The sequence below is a fragment of the Marmota flaviventris genome, unplaced genomic scaffold, assembly GCF_047511675.1.
Source record: "Marmota flaviventris isolate mMarFla1 unplaced genomic scaffold, mMarFla1.hap1 Scaffold_48, whole genome shotgun sequence".
Classification (NCBI taxonomy): Eukaryota; Metazoa; Chordata; class Mammalia; order Rodentia; family Sciuridae; genus Marmota; species Marmota flaviventris.
The window spans coordinates 650,140-656,294 of NW_027288296.1; the positions used below are offsets into that span (position 1 = coordinate 650,140).

The 6,155-nt window shown below is 51.1% G+C and overlaps 1 pseudogene; it reads right to left on the reverse strand.

Moving 5' to 3' along the window:
• Positions 1-4,185: 4,185 nt before the first annotated feature.
• Positions 4,186-5,463, reverse strand: LOC114082647 (protein L-Myc pseudogene; annotated as a pseudogene).
• Positions 5,464-6,155: the final 692 nt, after the last annotated feature.

Sequence of the window (6,155 nt, forward strand, 5' to 3'; positions counted from 1 at the left end):
TGGCTGTTTGCTGTCAACTCCAGGGTGACAACAGTGGGTAGAATGGGGTCCCTCAGACCCCAGATCTGGGTTTTGCTAAACTCTCTTGAGCCGATGACTGAGTGTCATGTGGGTGGGACAGTTTTATTTATCTATTTATTTTGGGATAATTATCAGTATTTTTCCCCCTGTTGTCCCCCCCGGCCTTGGGTCCAGTCACACTAGGACACTTCTCTACGTAACACATTGCAGGTGACAGTGTGGCTGGCAAGTTCATCTTGGGGACCTCCTGGGCCAGTGTCTGCAAAGGTAACCCCCAGGGAGGCTAAAGACCCCCCAAGCATGACTCAATCCGCCTTAGACAGGCCCTTCTGAGCTGAGCCCAGGGAAATCTGTCCCCTGTTGGTCCACCCAGAAGGTGCCCAGCTGGAGAACAAGGTGGGGCTGGTGGAGTGCTCTGGGGTGGACTGGCAATGTCTGCCCCGGAGGCAGCCTGGGGTTTGGTTCTGGGGAACCACCTCAGGGTGACTCTTGCTGCACTCAGGTCTCACAGTGGGGTCACCCCCATGAGGTCGGGAGGATCCACCCCTGGCTGGGTGACAGACTGAGGGCCCACTGAGGCACCAACCTTCACACTGTGTCTTCCACCAGGAAATTGCCTCCCGGGGCTGTATGAGTCTGCGAGCGCTGCTGTAACAGAGCACCCCAGGCCGGGTGGCTGGAGCAATGGGGATCTATGTCCTCCTGGTTCTGGGGGCTGCAAGCCCAAGGCCAAGAGCCATCAGGGTGGGCATCTTGGGAAGCCTCTCTCCTTGGCTTGTAGAAAGCCATCTTATCCCTTGCTGTTTCTGCTTTTTAGATCCGCTCTTCATAGAAGAACCTGCCATGCTGTCCTCAATGACCTCACATTACCTCAGTCACCTCTTTGAAAACTCCAAACACAGTCGCATTCGGGGGTACTGGGGTCAGGACTTCAACACAGGGTTTGGTGGCAGTTGGAGGGACCTGATTCAGCCCATAAAGGATGGAGCATTCACCTTGGGATAGGGGGGAGGCCCTTTGAGAACTGCCCATCCACCCAGTTGTCTGTCATGAGGTTATAGACACATGTCCCCAAAGTCAGCAACTTAAAAATGTGATTCATGTTTAAATTAATTATCTTAAACATATTCAGTGATTTTTCATGATTTTATGTGTTAATTTTTCTCGGGGATCTGTGAGTTGCCACAGGCTCCTCTGTCTCGCGAGGCACCTCTAGGGTGGCCCCATGAGTAGGAGTGGGAGGTTCTGGGGCCTGGTTCACTTGCAGCCCGGGAGTTGACCCTGGCAGCTGCTGTGGGGGCAGAGGCTCACGGGTGGCCTCTGCGTGTGGTCTGGGCTTCCTCACAACATGGTGGCTGTGTTCCCAGGACTGTCTCAGGGGAGGACCCCAGCTGTGCGCTCTTGTGTGACCTCACCTCACAGCGTCCCTTCTGCTACACTTATCTGACCAAGAAGTTGCCAAGAACATCCCTACTCTTGGGGAACGGGGATCTGTCTGCACTTCCTGTTTGGCAGACTTCTGGAGACGTCTCTATACTCCTCTACAGAACACAGTTTTCCAGAGGCAGAGGGGACTCAGAGGAGGAGGTATTGCCCAGGCCCAGCATGGGATGCCCTCGCTCACCCCAGACAGTCCCTAGGAATGTGGGGCTCCCCATGCAGGGCCAGGGAGGTGGCCTCCTTCTCCCAGAACCCACCCAAAGGCCCACAGCTGGACCTCAGTCGGCCTGTGGGATGGATTGTCACCTGGGAGGACAGCACTGATTTTCTGCTTTCTTTTCCTAATTCCTACTAATGTGTTGGTTAGTGGGGTGTCCTCAGGATTCACAGGTCCTCCAGGACCCCTTCCTTTTCTTTTTCTCCTCTACTTTCTCTCTCCTTGTCTCCCTCCTCTTCCTCTCTGACATTTGGGTCCTGCTCAGACCTGCCCTCTGGAGGCAGCTCCTTCCTTGGAACCAGGCTTTATGGCCACTTAACAACTGGTACGGCTGCTCAGGACCATGTCCCGCCCAGCTTTCTGTCAGCCAGGCCACACCCAGCAGGAAGCAGGGAGGGAATGAGCTGGGTGCATTGTTGCTTTGTTGCTTAAGGACTTTAAAAAAATAAGATAAAATTCACATAATACAGAATTAAAATAGGGTTTTATCACATTCACAGAGTGATGCAAACACTGCCTCTATCAAGTTCCAAAACTGTGGCGCTCGGCCCTGGCAACCTCTGATCTATGTTATTTTTCTCTGGATTTCCCAATTTTTGTGTATATATATATATATATATATATATATATATATATATATATATATTTTTTTTTTTTTTTTTTTTTTTGAGAAATCTTTTATTAGAAGATGTCCCAGAAGGCAACAGTTTAAAATCAGGCAATCAGTAATCACAACTAAACACAAAATTTCAGGTAAACTTGCCTTTCAAAATAAAATCAGACCGTTGCAACAGAATTGCCCAGGAGGTTTTTTTTTTCCTTGTACAAAAACAGTTAACACCACTTTGCAAAATGCATACAAAAATACAGTATATAAAAAAAAAGACTCACCCCAGCATAATACCCAGAAGCAGCTTATAAAACACGAGCCATCAAGGTGAGACATTAGTAAACTACTCCCCTCCCCACCTGTCCTCCTAAGACAATTCCAGAAGTCAGCTGGCTCCTGAAAATCCTGCTCCACAAGGTAGAGTGGCTAGTTCCAAAATTTCCACTGGGATTCTGAGGCCAGGAAGCAAACTCAGAAAGAAACCATGGTGGACAGTGGGTTTGGAAATAGCAGCTGGTTTGACAGAGCCTCAAACTGTGCTTTCCTTCCCCCCTCCCCAATTCCAAACCCAGAGCCAGAAGGCACCTGCTGTCCTGGGCAGCAGAGAGGCTGATCCTTCTTCCAGGACAGGCTTAGGGGTTCCTGTGCTTGCCCACATGACATTTGCTGGGTTGGGTGTCTTTCCCAGATTGGAGGCTGCACCTGGATTCCACTTAGAGCTAGAGAGTCCAGCTGGGGCAAAATCCATTATGGTTGGTTAAACAGAGCTCCTGCAGGCGCTTTTAAGATCCACCAAGAAATAAGTCCACCTTCTGGAGCACTGGATGAGTCCTAATGGCTCTCAGAACCTCAGTAAGGCCCAGATTCTGGGAAAAGGATCTGACTCATGTCAGACTAGCAGGGAACCAGGTTGGTGGCTACAGAGCCAGCAAGCTCCTTGGAGTTGCATGAGAAGGACAGGTTTGCACAGTTCCAGTAGAACTTCAAATGGAGTCAAGGATTGAGATGAGAGGCAGGTAGGTAGAAAGAGGAAGAGTTACAGAGTGCTTCCTTCTGAGGTGCCTTACACCTGCCTTGAGAAAAGATCCCATGATGGGCCTCAAATGCCCCTTGGAAAACACCTGGGCAGGGAACAAGTTCATGGGCCAGGACTCCAAGCCTTTCCCAGGCCCCAAGCCAGGATCCATTTTCCTGTTTCTTGGAGGAAATATTTTGACCTGTGGGAAAGGGTACTGTAGAGCCCATTGCATAACAAAAGCAGAATGAGTCAAAAAAATGTCCTTTAAGTAAGGACAGAAAGGTCCCTCCTTCAGAGGAGAGGGTCCAAAGGGCTCTAAGACAAAGAATCTGAGGCCAAGCTTTTTCAATGTTCTCAAGGTCGCAGCATTCAGAGTAAGTAGACAGGTGTCCCCTAACATCATAATATAAACTAAAGGTTTGCACTCTTTAGGTACTGTAAAGTGTCTGACAGTGAGGTAATGGTCCATGTTGTTCAAGTCTGTGAGCTTGCCTTCACCCAAGACAGCTCGTGTGTCTCCTGGAAAAAGGAGCCTCAGGGAGAGCATCCAGGCCCAGCTGTCCTTGCATCACCCCCAGAGACACCAGCGGGAGCATCCTTTCCTAGCGTAAAGCTCCTGCAGAGTGTGAGATTTCATGCAGGCTGGATCCCCCCACCCCCAACATCCACCACCTGTTGCATAGCATCTGTCAGCCTTTTCTTCAGAGCTAGTGGGCTAGGCTGACCCCAAGGCTCCTCAGTCAGCTGCCTGCTGAGAAGCCAAAGGCGCCAGAGAGGACACAGCACTCCCATGAGTCAGGAAAGAGGGAGAGCTGTTTCAAAGTTTCCAAGAATGCAAGCCCTTATTGTGTGTGCACTGGCTGCAATGCATTCTGGGATCTACTGTTCAGACTGTCCCACCGTAACCAAAATGTGCAAATTACTAAAGGGGAAAGGGAGGTTAAAAAATACACTGTCTTTGTAAGACAGAAGAGTCAGGCTTTTGGTCAGTTTGTAGCCACTGAGGTACGCAATTCTTTTCTGCAGTTGCTGCTGCCGGCACCGCAGCTGCCTTTTCTCTGTAGCCATCCTCGTCTCAGCGCCCACCAGGGCTTGCAAGTATTCCAAGGCCTTGCTCAGGATCACTACTTTGGGGGCCTTCGAGCAGCTGGCCAGGGTGGGTACCTGGTCCCTCAGGGCTAAGAACCTAGAGCGGAGGGCATTCCGTCATTTGCGCTCCAAGAAATTATGGTTCTTCCTCTTGGTCACATCCTCAGTAGCAGAACTGACAGGTTTGGGGTGGCAGGACTGAGGAGTCTCACTTTCCACAGGCGGGGGACTCACAATCTCTTCATCCTCCTCATCCTCCTTCTCCTCGGGGGGCTTCTCTCTCCAGAGTCTCTTCTTGGGGACCCCTCTCTGGACCTCTTCTTGGGAGCAACTTTCTGGAGGAAAACGGGCAGCATAGTTGTGCTGTTGCTGATGGATGGAGATGTGGAAGTGTCTCATGCAGGGATCCAAAGGATCTGCTCTCACCATGATGGTGACTGGCTTCCGTATACCCAGAGACTGTCTCTTCTCCACTGTCACAACATCAATTTCTTCACTCTCCGAGTCGCTTGGGCTCTCGGACCCAGAGCAGGCCTGGGTCTTGGGTTCTCCCAGCTGACAGGGGGTGGCGGGCGCCGGGTTGCCGGCTTCAAGGCTGGGAGTGCAGTCCGGGATGGCGGGCGCCTTGGGCGGGTTCCCCCGGGGTGCGCCGGGGGTGCGCCGGTCGCTCACCGCTCTCTCCAGCCTTTCCCGGGCAGAGAAGCCGCTCCACATGCAGTCACGGCGGATGATGGAAGCGTAGTTCCTTCCCGAAGCTTTAGAGTGACCCCGAGATTCCGCCTCGTCCCCAGCCCCCCCTCCAGGCCACGGCTCCGGGGGGCCAATCCCAGGGGCTGGGTCGCCGGCGCCGGGACCAGAGCCCCAGGGCGGCGATGTGGGGGGAGACAGCACCAGCTCGAATTTCTTCCAGATGTCCTCGCTGGGCGCAGTGGAGCGGTAGAAATCCTCCCCGCAGTCATAGTCGTAGAAATAGTGCTGGTACGAGTCGAAGTCCATGTCCGCTCCCTCGCTCCCGCTGCCCGCCGCCTGGAGCGGACCGGCTCCCCGCCGGCTCGGGGCAGCCCGGCAGCCCGCACCAATTCTTGTATATTTTGCAGAAATGGAATCATGTCATATCTGACCTCATGTGTGTGGTCTATTTCACTTAGCATAATGTTTTCAAGGTTTAACCTAATCATGTTAGTACTTCATTCATATTCATGGTTGAGTAATATTCCATTGTATGGATATACCACAATTGTTTATCCATTTGATTGTTTTTGAACTTTTGGATTATTTCCCCCTTTTCAGTGAACATCTGTGAAAAATAATTTTTTGAGGGGGAAAGTTCCTATTTTTATTATTTATTCATATGATAATTTGAATTTAGCTTTTTGGGGGGACTTCTAGACTTCCTTACCATATTGCTGTGCAGAACTTGATCATGTGTTTAAAGGACTCAAGTTGCATCCTGAAGTCTTCTGCCTATAGTCCTGCCAGGTATTATCTGAGTGAAAGCATTTAGAGCCTTGAAATGTGCCCTAACTGTTCAGCAGTGAAACCCTGGATGGACGATGAAGGAGAGTTTGGTGCAGCATAGGACAGGGGTGGAAAGACAAGCCTCAGCCACCCCTCCATCCACTGATTCACCGTCCACTGATTCACCATCCACTGATTCACCGTCCACTGATTCACCATCCACTGATTCACCATCCACTGTTTTACCATCCACTGATTCACTGTCCACTGATCCACCGTCCACTGATTCATTGGTAGAATGT